We start from the raw sequence: 15,527 nt of genomic DNA, 5'->3' as shown, positions 1-15,527 counted from the left end.
ACTCAGATCCTTGTAAAACTGAAACTCTTGGGTAAGTCAAAAACTGAGATCTCCGTAAAACTCAAACCCCTGTGTGAGTCGAAAACTCAGATCCCCGTAAAACTCAAACCCCTGTGTGAGTGGAAAATTCAGATCCCCCTAAAACTCAAACCCCTGGGTGAGTCGAAAACTCAGATCCCCGTAAAACTCAAACCCCTGTGCGAGTCGAAAACTCAGATCCCCCTAAAACTCAAACCCCTGTGTGAGTCGAAAATTCAGATCCCTGTAAAACTAAAACCCCTGGGTGAGTCGACAACTCCGATCCCCGTAAAACTCAAACCCCTGGGTGAGTCGAAAACTCAGATCCCTGTAAAACCAAAAATTCCTGGGTGAGGCGGAAATTCAGATCCCCGTAAAACTAAAACCCCTGGGTGAGGCGAAAATTCAGATCCCTGTAAAACTAAAACCCCTGGGTGAGTCGAAAACTCAGATCCCCGTAAAACTAAAACCCCTGGGTGAGGCGAAAATTCAGATCCCTGTAAAACTAAAACCCCTGGGTGAGGCGTAAACTCAGATCCTTGTAAAACTGAAACTCCTGGGTGAGTCGAAAACTCAGATCCCACTAAAACTCAAACTCCGGGGTGTCTCGAAAACTTAGATCTCCGTAAAAGTTAGACCCCCTGGGTGAGTCGAGAACCCAGATCCCCGTAAAGCCCAAACCCCTGGGTGTCTCGAAAACTTAGATCCCCGTAAAAGACAAACCCCTGGGTGTCTCGAAAACTAAGATTTTCGTAAAACTCAAAGCCCTGGGTCTCTCGAAAATTCAGATCTCCGTAAAATTCAAGGCCTTGGGTCTCTCGAAAACTCAGAACTCCGTAAAAGTTAAAGCCCTGGGTGTCTCGGAAACTCGGATCTCCATAAAACTCAGACCCCTTGGTGTCTCGAAACTCAGACTCCTTTGTGTCTCGAAACTCAGATCCCCGTAAAACGCAAACCTCTTGGTGTCTCGAAAGGTCAGATCCCCGTAAAACTCAAACCCCTGGGTGTCTCAAAAACTCAGATCCCCGTAAAACGCAAACCCCTGGGTGTCTCGAAAACTCAGATCCCCGTAAAACTCAAACCCCTGGGCGCGTCAAAAACTCAGATCTCCATAAAACTCAGACCCCTGGGTGTCTCGAAAACTCAGATCTCCTTAAAACCCAGACCTCTTGGTGTCTCGAAAACTCAGATCCCTGTAGAACTCAGACCCTATGGGTGTCTCGAAAACGCAAAAGATTCAGAGCTGAGTACCAGAAGTAGCGGAGGCATTCGTTGGTGACGTGCAAGATCTATATTTTCGTGCAAAGAATTGTATTAAAGACTTAAATGTAAACACAGACTTACTGACTTACTGTATTTGAATCAAGACGAAGGCTGCTGTCCAACATCTGAAACGAATGCACTGGACTTTAAAAATATCTAAACCTTGTTAGGAGGAAATCCTATGCTGGTCACTAACCTCCTGGCACTTGAGAGCAGAGTTGGGGCAATGACTGAACGGTACAGCTGCTTAGTTTTCTTTCAATGACACGTGTGTCATTGGCGGACCATCTTGCATCATTACAAAAGAACAGTTAGAAGTTATGCGTACCACCGGTTTGTAAGGAATAAACATTGCAAAGGGTCGGGGTGAGCCGCTCATTTTCCTGATTTCAAAGCACCCAACAACAACAACCTTTATTTGCATGACTATAAAAAATACAATATTGCAAAAGTTATTCATAACTAATCATTGATTCTTAAACTAATTCTTAAGATAAGTTAAAATAATAATAATAATAAAAAAAAGTAGCTGAAGTCTTTGCTTGTTTTAAACTATTCATACACTAGAAGGAATCATTCCGGAGAGAAGTTTATCTCTCAATTCGAAGCACGAGGAAACAAAGTTAATCGAGTGTTTATAAAATAGTCAGTTGAGTTCATTATATGATATAGTAAAGTTTCTTTTGGTAATAGTTGTGGAAATGGAAGGCTAGGTTCTATTTTAGTAAAGAACATATCTCTTAAAGAAGAGTAGCTTGGGCAATCTAATAAAAAGTGAATTTCATCTTCAATGGTTTTACAGTTGCAAACATTACACACCCTTTCATTACGGGGTATTTTGTGGTATCTTCCTGTTTCAATCAAAGGCTTGTGGCTGCTTATTCTTAGTTTCACTAATGCTTTCCTAGAAGCGTTTTTCCTTGTGAGATCTAAGTAAGCAGAGGGGCCCGCATAAGTGCGGTCCTTGGTCTGGATAGGTTCTGCTGGTTGTGGCATCAGTCGGACAGGTTGCTCTTTGAGGTCCACTCTGTCCCGGCGGTAGGTTCCGGTGTCTGTCTCCACTTCGTAAGACCGCTCGTCAAAGCGCTAGATTACCACCGCTTTGTTCCGTACTCAGTCTGTCCGAGTCTGAGCGGCCTCATTGCACATGTCCTTCCTCCAGAAGTGGGAGATCTTTGGCTCCTCTGTTGTAGTGTTGGTCTACTTGGTTTGTTTAGCTCGAGTTTCCCCCTTTTCCGCTTTAGCTTGAATGGACTGTGGTTTTAAGAGCTATTTGGTTGCTGGCAGTTATGATTTGCAACGTTGACCTAGCAACCCCTGGGCTGCACTGGTACCCATGTACTCAGTGGGAGTATTGCAAGCATGGGTAGTGCCAGTACTGCCAGGTAGAGGTCCCCTCTAGCTTCTTTGGCTTTGCGTAAAAGGGGCTTGGCATCCTCAACTGCTGCATCTGCTTCGTGATTGGTAAAATGGTGCCAGAGGCTTCCCGATCGATACTCGAAACCCCACACATTAGCGAAATTAGAGAGCTGCTAAAAGGCGAACAGTTATGTTGATGATGACATCCGGGATTCCTTATCGTGCAAAGTGCCGGCATTTGAGCTTCTGTATAACTGTACTCGCCTTTGTGTCGGGTAGGTGGTCTATTTCCCAGAAGTTAGATAAATAGTCGACAATGATCAAGCAATCCTTTCGATTAATGGTTTGTAGGTCAGAACCGATCTTTTCCCATGGGCGCTCGGCGATCTCATAGCTCATTAGTGTTTCCTTCTGTTGCTTCATCTCTGTCATATTTACTGCACCCCTCTCATTGTGAGATGAACTGTTTCACCTCCTCCCTCCTCCAGCAGCAGTTTACGCCAATATGGTAGAAATACAGGCGTTCTTTCATCTTCTGTCGCGTCTGCCTGGGGATAAAAAGCCGTTCACTCTTGAAGACAAGCCAATTGTAGACACTCAGCTCGTCGCGGTAGCTGAAGTAGGGTGCTAATACCACGGGAAGCTGTTGCTTCTCCTCCAGCCAGCCTGTCTAAACTAATAATAATAATAGCAATAATTACACAAGTAATTAATAACAAACCGTTTGAGTGATCCATCGCTCCGGAGTCGAAATTCAGTACTTGCCATCTGAGTCAACTTTAACACAAGGTGCGACAAAAAAAAAATCGATTGCGTCTCAACCGGACCCACTCACTTGACATTATAATTTTTTTTTGTTAGACCCAGTTTAATCGACTGTCGTATATCCTGTCCCCAACTATCTAGGCCCGAACAGTCTTGTCACTAAGAATGCTGTATTCAGATCGGGGGGGGGGGGGGGGGGGTGTACTCCCCTATATGGGCTATACGGGGACGTGCCTCTGGATAGGGTATGGTTTTTGGCCTCAGCCCTGAACAGGGTATATAATTTCAAGCGAGCCTGTCTTGGGCCCGTCCTAGATAGGGTATGGTTGCAAGACTGTCGTGGAGTATTTGGAAATCCGAAATCAGAGACTTTAATCTGTATTTATTTTAGTGAACAATGCTTCACGTCAATTAAGTTTCCACTTAAGGTTCACCGCTGTTAATGCGAAATTTTGGGATTTTTCGCCATCACTTCTAGGTAATGTATTATTTGTTCTCTTGCGATTGGTGTTCGCTTTTCAATGCGTGAAATATCACGTCCGGTAAGTGACAATGGGCCTTTAAATGTGATTACTATTGCCAATAAACACTTGTGTAATACAAGAGCTAGATGTTGTCCTTTGTCGAAAATAGGGTCTTAAAATAGAGAGCGTTGTCCTACAAAGGGTAGGTATTTAAGGTTATTTTCGTCCTAAACAGGGTCAGGGTTTCAAACCCCCAGCTGCACCCCTATACCCAAACATTGGCCAAGTGCCCCCCCCCCGATTCAGATTAACGAATCGAATTGAACTAGTTGTGATTTAAGTACAGCTGTAAGTAGCACAACCTTTATCTCTAGTTAAGAAATAGAAAAAAGACCTACCAATCGCAGATGAAAGTCAATGTTTATTTAAAAATTACAGTGACTTGCACACAACATAGCTTCCCACGCAGTCGTTTTTAGGATACTCGTAGGTAACACGAGTCCCCTAAAAACTACTGCGCGGGAGGCTATACACAGCACAGATGGAGAAAAAATCCGCGACACATGGAAACGCGTCTGAGTTAAATACATTCTACGGAAAGTCCCTTAGCCGTCGCGCAACCCTGTCAAAGAAACTAACATATCGTCCGTCGCCATTTGTTTGGCGAGAGGGAAGTTAAAAATAAATATTTAAGTTGAGGTTTATTTCAAATTACAAGCTATAACAAAGCTAATGGAAGTCATTGTAAGTCATTGGAAGTGTAACTCTCGTCCTCGACAGAGCCTTGGAGGGCTGGTTTTGTTCCAAGAAACAGCAAAATATACCTCTCAACACACAAACATGTTGACCATGTGCGTTCTCTCTTTATTCTCCGGCCACAAGGGCCTATGGGGGATTTACACCCGCTTGGGGGTCTGGGCGCTAACTATCACACTCTCCCCCCCTAAAAAAAACATTGTCGTCCTCTACATCTGTGGGTTGTGCAGGTCCACAGTGTCATTTATGAAACTAATCCAATGTCCTGTTCTCTTCGGTGATGGCTAACAGATACCTCTTAGGTTTGTAGGAATGAATCCTTAAGAGCCTCGTGCTCATTCTGTTAATATATAACATGTTCACATGGTCAATTTTCCTTTGTTTTTTGTTTTTTTAACTGAAACAAAATCGATGTTGTTCATGTCCTTTTATTCCTGGTTTGTTCATCTTCAAGGTGTTTTCAAGCACAGACATAGTACATGGGTTGGATGGGTAGTCCACGCTGCGGCCAGTGCCATAATGGTTGGCATGGTGGCGTCATCCCAAATAATACTGGGGCTGGGTATGCTGTCTCTGAGACAGAATGAATGTTAGTAGTTACGGCAGGGTAGTACACAGGCTGGCCTGGGAGCTCTCCGGTGCCTTTGTGACCGTCGTTCCTCAGAGTCATTGGTTCCCAGAACCTGGGACTGCTCCGGCTCGTCAGCTGCCTCAGAAGTCACATGGACACTCTCGGTTGGTGTATCATCATCGGGCGGCACGGGGACATCATCCTGTGGATGGTTATGGTTACTAATAACCAAGGTGTCCTGGCTGTCCGACGGTTCTGCAGGTGAATGCTCACTGGTACTGGTCTGGGCACACGGTTGCAGTTGGCCTGGCACAAGTGATGGTATGTCATCATTGCTGTTGTCTTCGTCTTGACTAGCAAGGCACGAGTCTTGGTCAAAAGAATGCTTGTTCTTTGGTGCATGTATCCGCTTACGCTGTCTACGAACACTTTGAGGGGTTTTAGAAACTTGCAGGTTGGATTCGTCCACAGGTAAGTAAGTACATGGTAATAATAAGTTACGGTGTAGGACTCTCGATTTCTTGGCTCCCGATTCTGGTCGGACCTCGTAGACTGGTATGCCATTGCCCTTCTGCTCAACAATGTGTACCTCGTTTTTTCCAGTAAGATCTCAGTTTTCCCGGCCCTGCTCTTTCACTCAGGTTTCGAACAAGCACTCTGTCTCCAGGCATGAGCACAATGTTTCGCACCTTCTTGTCATACTGCTTCTTCCCTCGCTGGGCATTCCGCTGGGCATATTCTGAAGCTATCTTGTAGGCTTCTGACATAGCATTTCGCCACTTCTTAACATATTCTGGATAGGAACAAAATCGAGTGGGTAGCTTCAGGTTAAACATCAAGTCAAACGGGAGACGCGGGGATCTGCCAAAAAGGAGGAAAAATGGGGCATAACCTGTAGAGTCGTTCTTGGTACAGTTGTAGGCATGAACTACTTTATGTAAGTGATCTCGCCACCTTGACTTATTCCTCTCTGGCAGAGTCCTGAGCATTGAGAGTAATGTCCTGTTGAAGCGTTCAACCTGACCATTTCCCTGAGGGTACCGGTGGTACGGGGTTGTTCTTGAATGGCGTGCTCCAATGAGTTTATCCAGATTGTAAAACAGTTTGTTCTCAAATTCGCAACCTTGATCGTGGTGGATTGTTTCAGGAACTCCAAATCGCAAGATGAAGTCATTATATACTCTCTCTGCTGCTGTCTTTGCCGACTTATCTTTGGTTGCATAAGCTTGTGCATACCGGGTAAAATGATCCATCACTACTAAGATGTACTGATAGCCTCCCACACTTGCTTCAACATGGAGGAAATCCAGTGAGACCATTTGAAAGGGCGCTGTCGTGACAATTGGCTTAAGGGGCTATCGCTGCTTGACCACAGGTGGTTTTTGTTTGATGCATCTGCAGACTTTGGTAACAAAGTGTGTGATATCGTCCTTCATGTGTGGCCTGTAAAACCGTGCCTTTGCCAAATCAAATACTCTTTCAACACCTAGATGGCCCATGTCCTCATGGAGTTCTTTAAAGATAATCCTACGAAGTTACCGGGGTAATACAACTTGTGCGTTAGTGCTTGTTTTCCGGTACAATACATTATCGCTTCCCAGGGTAAGTTTGTCCCATTCGAACAGGAGTCGCTTCACATCTCTTGATTCACCTTTAGTTTCTCTGACTGAAGGTCGTTTCCTGTCGTTAGGAGGTGCACAACCCTGCTAATCACTGGATTCAATTCTTGTGCTTGCTGTAAGTCAATTTGCTGGTCTATTGGAATGGTGTGGTTGGCATCAAGGGCTGTAATTGAATCAGTTAAAGCAGTTAGCGACGGAAAGTCATCTTGACTTTGAAACTGTGCGGAACAAATAGCTGCCTGTATGACCTCTAAGCTACTTCCTTCACAGCATGTGGTCATGTAATCCCCTATGTTCAGGGGTATTCGCGACAGCGTGTCAGCATCGCTATTGGACTTGCCTGGACGATATTTCACTTGGAACCTGAAATCTGCTAGTTCTCCAACCCAGCGCAAGCTTGTTGCATTCAACTTCGCAGTAGTCAGTATGTATGTCAGCGGGTTGTTGTCAGTATACACCGTGAATTCGGGTGCGTAACAAAGATAATCCCGAAACTGGTCCGACACGGCCCATTTCAGGGCCAGGAATTCGAGTTTTCCGGCATGGAGATTACAGTTCTTTTACCCAGTTGTCAGGCTACGGGATGCGTATGCAATGACTCTGGCTCGCCCATCCTGTCGCTGATAGAGGACCGCACCAAGGCCATCTTTACATTCATCCGTGTGAACGATGAACGGTTTTTCATAATCGGGGTAGGCCATTATCGGTGGGTTAGTCAGATGTCCAATGAGCTTTTTCAATGACTGTTGATGGCTTTCTGTCCACACAATTGCTGTTGCAGATGATAACCGGCGATTTCTTTTGTCGGAGGCCCTCCTAGCAGCGTACTTGGATTTATTTTCAATTTTCGGCTTGTTTAACAGTTCATACAGGGGCTTGGCAAGATAGGCAAAATTGGTGATATAACGACGATAGTAACTAAGAAATCCCATTAACTGTCTCACTTCCCCAATAGTTTTTGGTTGTTTTTCAGCAAGGCTGGTAACAGCAGTTATTCCGCTCGGGTCCACTCTGTACCCGTCGTTCGAAACAATTCGCCCCAGGAAACAAACTTCTCTTCCGAACAATTTACATTTGGATGGCTTAAGTTTGATACCCTGCTGCCGAAGGCGTCTGTGTACTTGTCGCACATGTCCCACATGTTCCTCGAAGGACCGGCTAAATACAATGATATCATCTAAATAGGGAATGGCTATTTCATCTCTTAATTCACCAAGGCAATGTCCCATGTATCTTTGAAAATTTGCGGGTGCGTTTATCAATCCGAAGGGTATAGGGTATACGTACCCACTCGTATAAACCCCATGGTTTGATCAAATCAGTGCAAGGTCGGCTTTTTGGTGCTATGAAACCCTGGTGGTAGGCTTTCCCCTGGTCTAATACACTGAACCATGAATTACCACCCAAACTGTCCAAAGTTTCCTGCACTCTTGGAATAGGGTGTCGGTCAGGAACGGTACGACGGTTTAATTCCCGGTAGTCCACACACAGACGAAGAGTGCCGTCGTTCTTTCTGACACACACCACTGGTGATGAATACGATGATCGTGATTTTGTGATGAACTGTTTGTTCATTAGGTCCTCAATGTAGGTTTTCAATTCTTGATAAAGGGGTCTTGGGATGGACACATAATTCCGCTGAACGGGCGTACTGTCTGACAATTCAATGTCCATTTGAAGATCTTCCATGCACCCTATATCATCTTCATTCTTTGCAAATGATGCGGCCTCTTCTTTTAACATCCGTCGCACTTCCTCCTCGTGTTCCCTTGTCAGGCCAGTCATGTCAACCTCAGGCACAGCATTATCTGATTCCTGACAAAGTCCTTCATCTCTTACTCCAGTAGTGGTACATGAGTCATCTTTACACTGAGGTTCCAGTCCTTTCTCCCTTGCTAATTAAACTTCCATGGGTGTAACAGATTTAACTAACTGCAACCTTCCCAGTGGGGTGCGGTTGGGCAGTACAATGTCATGCTGACTTGTGTTGTGAACTTCAATCTCAATGCATGACAAAAAAACCCTTCTTCACAGTCTTCAGCGTTTCATAAATCTGGAGACCGGTCGGCCACTGAGGCATTTCGTCAGGTTCAAACAGTACTGGCATTTTACTTGACACAGGCCAAGTATTTGCCCTGCACGACACATTAACAACTTGACCTTTTTGGATGACAGTGTCTCTCTTTGATGTTAGGATAGTGCAAATGTACTCATCACGTGGGGCTTGTATCAGGTTAATCAAGGCTTCCAGCTGCTTCTCATAACTATCTTCAAATCCTGCTTTGAAGGCACTTAGGATGTTGAATCCTGGTGTAGGCTCATCTGCCGGAGAAGACATCTTTACCAATTCTTCAATAACATTGTAGCCCAATATTGGCATTTCTAAGCGATCAATTGTAATCAGAAACAGAACATGCACACCTTGCGCCTCCCCCTCGGATGAAGGAAGTCGCACCCTTACATTTGCCCATCCAATGAAAGGAATCTTGGTTCCGTTAGCTGCAGTTAGGTCAAGTCCTACACTGATCACTTCTGATATATCCCTCACCGCTGTTCCTGGGAGTTTTTCCTCCAGCATGCCTTTTGTCATTATCAAGACCTGGGCGCCAGTGTCCCACAGGGCAGTTACTTTGTTATCATTAAGCAAACACTTAACCGTACATTTTCTTCCAATTAAATTGACAACTTTTGCACGCTGTGTGGGTGACAGGTGGCTGACAAATGTTGTTTCGGTGGTTCCTAGGTTTTTCTCTCTGTGATAGTTCCTTAATTGCTTGACATATCTTCATATGGTCAGGCCACCGTTCTTTCTGGCATTTTCTAGAGCAATACCACACTGCCTGGCACTGGGAACAGCGTTGATGAGGGACTTGTGTTTCTATCTTGGTGCAGCAATTACATCGGTGGGACGCGTGTGGGGGCTCGGCTACCTCTGGTCCCGCACAAGTAGCCGTCTCTCGTTTAACGATCTCTGTCCTGGTGACTGGCCCTGGCGGCAGCCGATAGCATAGTGGCCATTGCTCCCACATTTAAAACAATGGTTACAATGTTCTTCTCCTTTCTCAAGACAGGACTGGCATTTGGATGGTCGGGGTCTCGTTTCCCGTCTTCCCCAACCCCTTCCATAACTCCACCTGATTCTTTCCTGTCGGCCTTGTCGAATGTCTGGTTGGGTGTTTGCTCCTGGTCTACTCTTAACCTCAGTCTTCAATGCTTGAAGTTCTGTTTTCATTTTGTTTGGTGGTTTAGAATCCTTCTTCACAGTGGAGACTTTACCAGTAGGTACCTCTGGTGATTCTACCTCTTCATCAATCTGTGACACATAGGCTGGCTTGGCTTTGGTTTGGATCTTCAGTTTTCGGTCCCGTTCCTCTTCAGACGAAACTGCAACATTCAGCTGGTGAATAAGTTCTTCATCTTCAATCAGTGGGTTGGCCAAGTAAGGGCGAAGCTTAATTCTAATACTCTCATCTTGAAGTCAAGGCTCCACGGTCCTACGAAAGAGTTGCTGGATGTGCACTGCGTCATACTTTAGAGAGTCCTCTCCTTCTTGACTTGCAAAGAGTATCTCCTGCCTTAGGTCAAGAGCCCTCATCAGGGATGCTTGTGGTGTTTCTTTTCCACTTTCCACTTTCCATTAATTGCCATACTTTGGTACAGTTCCGTAGTGTTCTTAACCCCATAATGACTGCGAAGGATTTTCTTGAGGCGGTCACGACACAAGGTCTTAAAGGACTCTAGATAGCTCCTTAAAACAAGCCTTGGGCTGATGGCACGAAATAACCCCATCCACAATCTCATGCTCTTTGTACTTCTGCTCAACGCCTATATCAATTTGTCTCCGCAATGAGTTGTAACTCAACCTATCCTTTTGGTCTGGGTCTCCAATCTGACCCACTATCTTGAACTGGCGTCCAAGTACACTTGTGGAATCAACAAGAGAATGGAGGGAGGAGATGCCATCACCTGACTGTGGATTAACCTGTGCTTGGGATTGTTTAACCTTGGTGGTAGCTTCTTTCACCCCAGCCTCCTTAGGTATCTGCTCATGCATGGGTTTAAGTGCTTCAATCTCTTTCTTTAGAACGAGTAACTCACTCATGTCCTTTTCAACACCCTCGAGAGGCGGTGGAGAGTGAATCAAAATCTCAGAGATAGATTGGAGAAAGTCAACCTTTTCCTCTTCGGCCATGCTAGTTAATTGCTCTTCAATAACATTTCCAATTTTATTGATAATCGAGATTTTCGTTTTGTCTTTCACTTCGGGGTCGCTTATTTTCAAATGTTTCGCCACAATCCTTGCGCTTTCGACGGTTGCTTTTCAAAGTTCGGTGTGAATTCGCAATTGAAGCTCCTCCGCCATCTTGAATTTCTTATACTGTGTTTTCGCAGTAAATCCCGTTGCAACACTGCACTCAATTCTACAAGTTTTAGGTTTCCTACCTCGATAGCGTCACCGTCATTGACAGTTTATCGCCTTGAAATTTAATTTCCAGTTTAAGTTAGTCCTCCAACGGGACGTTCTGTCGGTGCTATATCCGCTCGATCGAAACTATAAACAACTTGCTCGATGACACCTGGTGAACATTCCCACGAAAAGTCAGGATCTACTTCGGCTTCGCATCTGTCAACGGGATTGCCTCTCACGGACCACCAATTTTGTAACTCGCGTCCTCGACAAAGTCTTGGAGGGCTGGTTTTGTTCCAAGAAACGGCAAAATATACCTCTCAACACACAAACATGTTGACCATGTGCATTCTCGTTTTATTCTCCGTCCACAAGGGCCTATGGGGGATTTACACCCGCTTGGGGGTCTGGGCGCTAACTATCACATAAGCTACACAAGTTTTGCGTCGTTTATTTGTCACTCCGTTCGGTGCACCTCATTAACAATCATACTTTTTCGTTAATTGTGAAGTATAAGTTATTGAGAATTGTTTTTTGAAAAATGGACTTCAAACTTTTACTTAGCGTGAAACTTCATCATTCTTTTTAGGATGAGGCCATTTGACTCGCCCCTTTGCCGGGTTGTAACCCTAGTATGTAGCCAAAGCAATCTTATACATTCTATTTTTTTTAACAAGAACGTCTAATTTTGAGGCTGAGGCTGAACGTTCTTATTTTTTTTGGTCAATTTGAGCCTGAAAAGATCTTAAGGTATTCTTAAGTTATCTTCTATAGTATTGCAATAAATCTATGCGGACGTGACCAAGAGACATATTATTTGTCTTAATTGGACAAAAAAGACTGAATTTTAACCAGTATTATTTTATCCGAATTTATACTATTCATTTTCGGAAAAGCATGTGATCGTAATAAAAATGTTCTTAACTGACTAAGCCAGGGTAATGTTCTTAGTATGTTCTTAAATTTTTGTTAATCTCAGCGTTCTTATAAAAAAGGTTCTTATATATGAAAAGAAAAATTCAAAGAAATAACTCTCCTTCTAAAAACAAGTGGGAATTTATCTATGATTTAGCTTAATGTCAGGTTCTTACGAACCAATCAAGTTTCAAATCTGACACATGGCACGCGAAAATGGAAGCTGCCCCGCTAGTGTGATCCGCGCCTTAAAGTACGTGAAATACCGTTCGTGCTAAAAAAGGTAGCTATATTCTTACCTATACAAAGGTAAGTTCACGTAGATGGTACCTTGCGAGCAGTATGGCAAACTTTGTACAACCTTCTGTAAGTCGAGGATCGCAGTAGCGGGGCAACGCTCGATTAGGCTCCCACCCACGTGACATGCTATCGGCTAAAAACTTACGAGCAGAAATGCCGCTCAAAATGGATAGTGAAAAAAGGGTTCTTTTAAAAGGCAAGTTTATTTTGGAAAGTTAATAAGGTTTATTGTAATACAGGAAAGTCACTGTCTATATAACAAAACAAATTACACGTAAACCAACTCCATGCTTATGGTTTACGTACAACTCCATTGAGTGAAATAATTGTTAAGTATTCTGCTCTACACAGGAAGGTGACAATTCATTCGGTTTAATAAGAAAGCTTTTCGATCTTCTATCAGTTTATTAGGAAGACTAACCAGGTACATGTTATTAATGAAGCTACCTACCACTCCTGGGCCCCTCCTGGGTCTCTTCACATTTTAAACATTCTTATCAGCAAATATCTGCTATTTACCGGGCTGGAGGTCCGTATGGGAAAAAACTGTGCTCGAGGTCTTGGGCCGCACTCAAGACCAAGGGCACAGTTTTTCCCATACGGACCGACCTAGACCAGTAAATAACTTATTTATTTTTTCCGTTTGTTTGCTTTTTTCCCGCTGGAACGTGTGTAGGAGTGTAAGTTTAAGGCTGGAGGAGGAAAGTGGTAGCAAAATCCTATGAAACAAATGTAAATAGGGCATCAATTCAAGTGGCATGTTTATAGGAAATTTAATTTTATTTTCACTCTCAAGAAGAAGTCGTGTAGGCCTGTCACCCCTTGCTATCTCCTACTGCGGCTTTGACCGAGCCGAGCTTTCACTACTGCTGCAAGGCGCTGTATTGAAAGAGAAATTGAACGTGCAGTCTTCAATTTTACTGATGATCGAACCAGCAAAAAAACCAGTGAAGGGATCCTCGCCTGAAGAAGCTTGCTTGTCTTCTCTCGGCTTGAATGGGTGCTGCAAGGCTTTGACTGCTTGATTAACCGGTGCATCGTTTGAAGAGATGGGAGATTTCGTTCCGCTGCTCAGTAGCAAGGACATCTTGCGCTGGTGGTCGTTGCAAGCAGTTTTGTAGGAATCTAACCTTTTTAAATTCTTATGTCCACTCAGCTGAGCTACATAATTGACAGGAACTTCTGCATCCATCAGCGTTGAAATGCAGGTTTTTCGCACAGAACGGTTGGTTACATTTCCAGGCAGTCCTGCATTCTTCGCAGCCTTCGTCAAAAATTCTCCGATCTTGTTTTTTGCGAGAGGAGCACAACTGTACCACACCTGATTCGCAGGCTTTCTTTTGTGGTTTATTGCCAGGAAGAAAGGCACCTCGGGTCTCTTCATTTCTTAGGGCGATGGCTGGCGAACTTTAGATACAAGCGAACTGGACAATGCTCGTTTTCGGTGGAGTAGGCTTTTGGATTAAAAGCTCTGCAATGGCCGTCTCCTTGCCTTGTTTTTGATTCTCGCTCTGCTTTCCACACCAGGACCTGCTTTCCAGTGACAGGATCATTTTCTACTGCAATATCTCCCCACTGAAGTCTCCTGCTCTCATCTCGTGCACTAAAACCGAAATGTAATGACAGCACCCACCAAACTGTAAGCTGGATAACTTCGGGGTCTTCTTCTCCAAACTGAGCTGTTTGAAACAAGCGGTCTTCTTCACCTTTAGATAGCTCTCGGGCAGCCTGTGGACGATTTCTCTTCGCGTTGCGAGCTTGCGAGCTGTTAGGACCTCCCTTGACTTTGCAAACTCTTTATCTTTGAGAATATGCGTTAATGTTGTTATCTTTCAAGCAGCGCTGAATACTTCTCTGGAGCGATGTAAGTGTACCTGGCTCGTACACTCCGCCATCTTTTTTACGGACGTCCATGAATAATCTGCACAGCAGAATGTTGAGCTCGTTAGGAGGAATGTTTTCCTCAATTGCCTGTCTTGTTCAACTTCTACATATTTCAATGCCGTCATTTCGTTGGGGGTTTCTTCTTCTGGGTAGTGAAATTCATTTTCGCTGTGTACACTCTCGTCTGAATCCATTTTCTTCAGAATTTATATTTCCCTTACATATTTTCACGGGAAGTTGTTTACGAGTAACTGTTGCCTTTGTTTGTAAACTTTCGCAACAATTTCAATTTGCCGCGAATAGCGCGGATACAAATCCGGACCGTGGTCCGTATCGTAAAAAGCTGGACCCAGACTCGTATCCAGTCGCTATTTACGTGTTCTGCGGGGTGTCATGGGAAGAGGCGAAGGAAAAATAGCGACTGGCAGATTTCGATCCAATATGGCGTTCATCCGAAGAGTGATTTCTTTTTTGTTGGCTTGTAATGACGTGCTGCCGTAATGGCTTCTTCGCGGGAATATTCGCGGGAAGACGAAATATGTTTGTGATACTAACCTTCGATCCACAATTCACTGAAAGAACTGTCCAAATCACCCACATCGTCTTCCCTCGAATGTTTCCGCGAAGAAGCCATTACGGCAGCATGACATTATGAGCCAACAAAAAAGAAATCACTCATCGGACGAACGCTTTAGCTCGTTAAATAACAAACCAGAACCCGCAGTGAATTTTGACTGCAAGAACTGTCTAAAATTACTCCTTTTTTTGTAAAAAAGAGCACTGCACGGTTCCACGCACGATTGCACAGATCTTTCAAACGAAATCTACCAGTCGCTATTTGGTTGTTACTAGAATGGATACTCCAAAACAAGGTTGTACACCTTATGATTCTTACACAACAGAATTCGTATTTCAAACGGTAAAAGAAGTTTACAAAATCAAATTACTGTACGCCTCGAACCCGGGTCATTTGCTCCTATCCATATCCACTAGACCAAAGAGGGCTAGCTGATGAAAATAGTAATTTTTAACTTACCCAGAGAGTTAGCCATGGCAACAAATAACAGCTAACCGTTTATAAAACAGTGCTTAGGCCTTAGTAGTGTAGATCAATGCTTAACCCCAAAATTGAGTTCCCTGCCTAAATGAAGCCCCATTCTCTCAGTTCTCCGACTAACAAATGAGCTTCTGTTCTCTTATAC

The sequence above is a fragment of the Pavona decussata genome, unplaced genomic scaffold (genome assembly GCF_977016875.1).
Source record: "Pavona decussata unplaced genomic scaffold, jaPavDecu1.1 SCAFFOLD_120, whole genome shotgun sequence".
Lineage (NCBI taxonomy): Eukaryota > Metazoa > Cnidaria > Anthozoa > Scleractinia > Agariciidae > Pavona > Pavona decussata.
The sequence above is the reverse complement of the archived record's forward strand: the minus strand, read 5'-3'. Positions refer to the sequence as shown.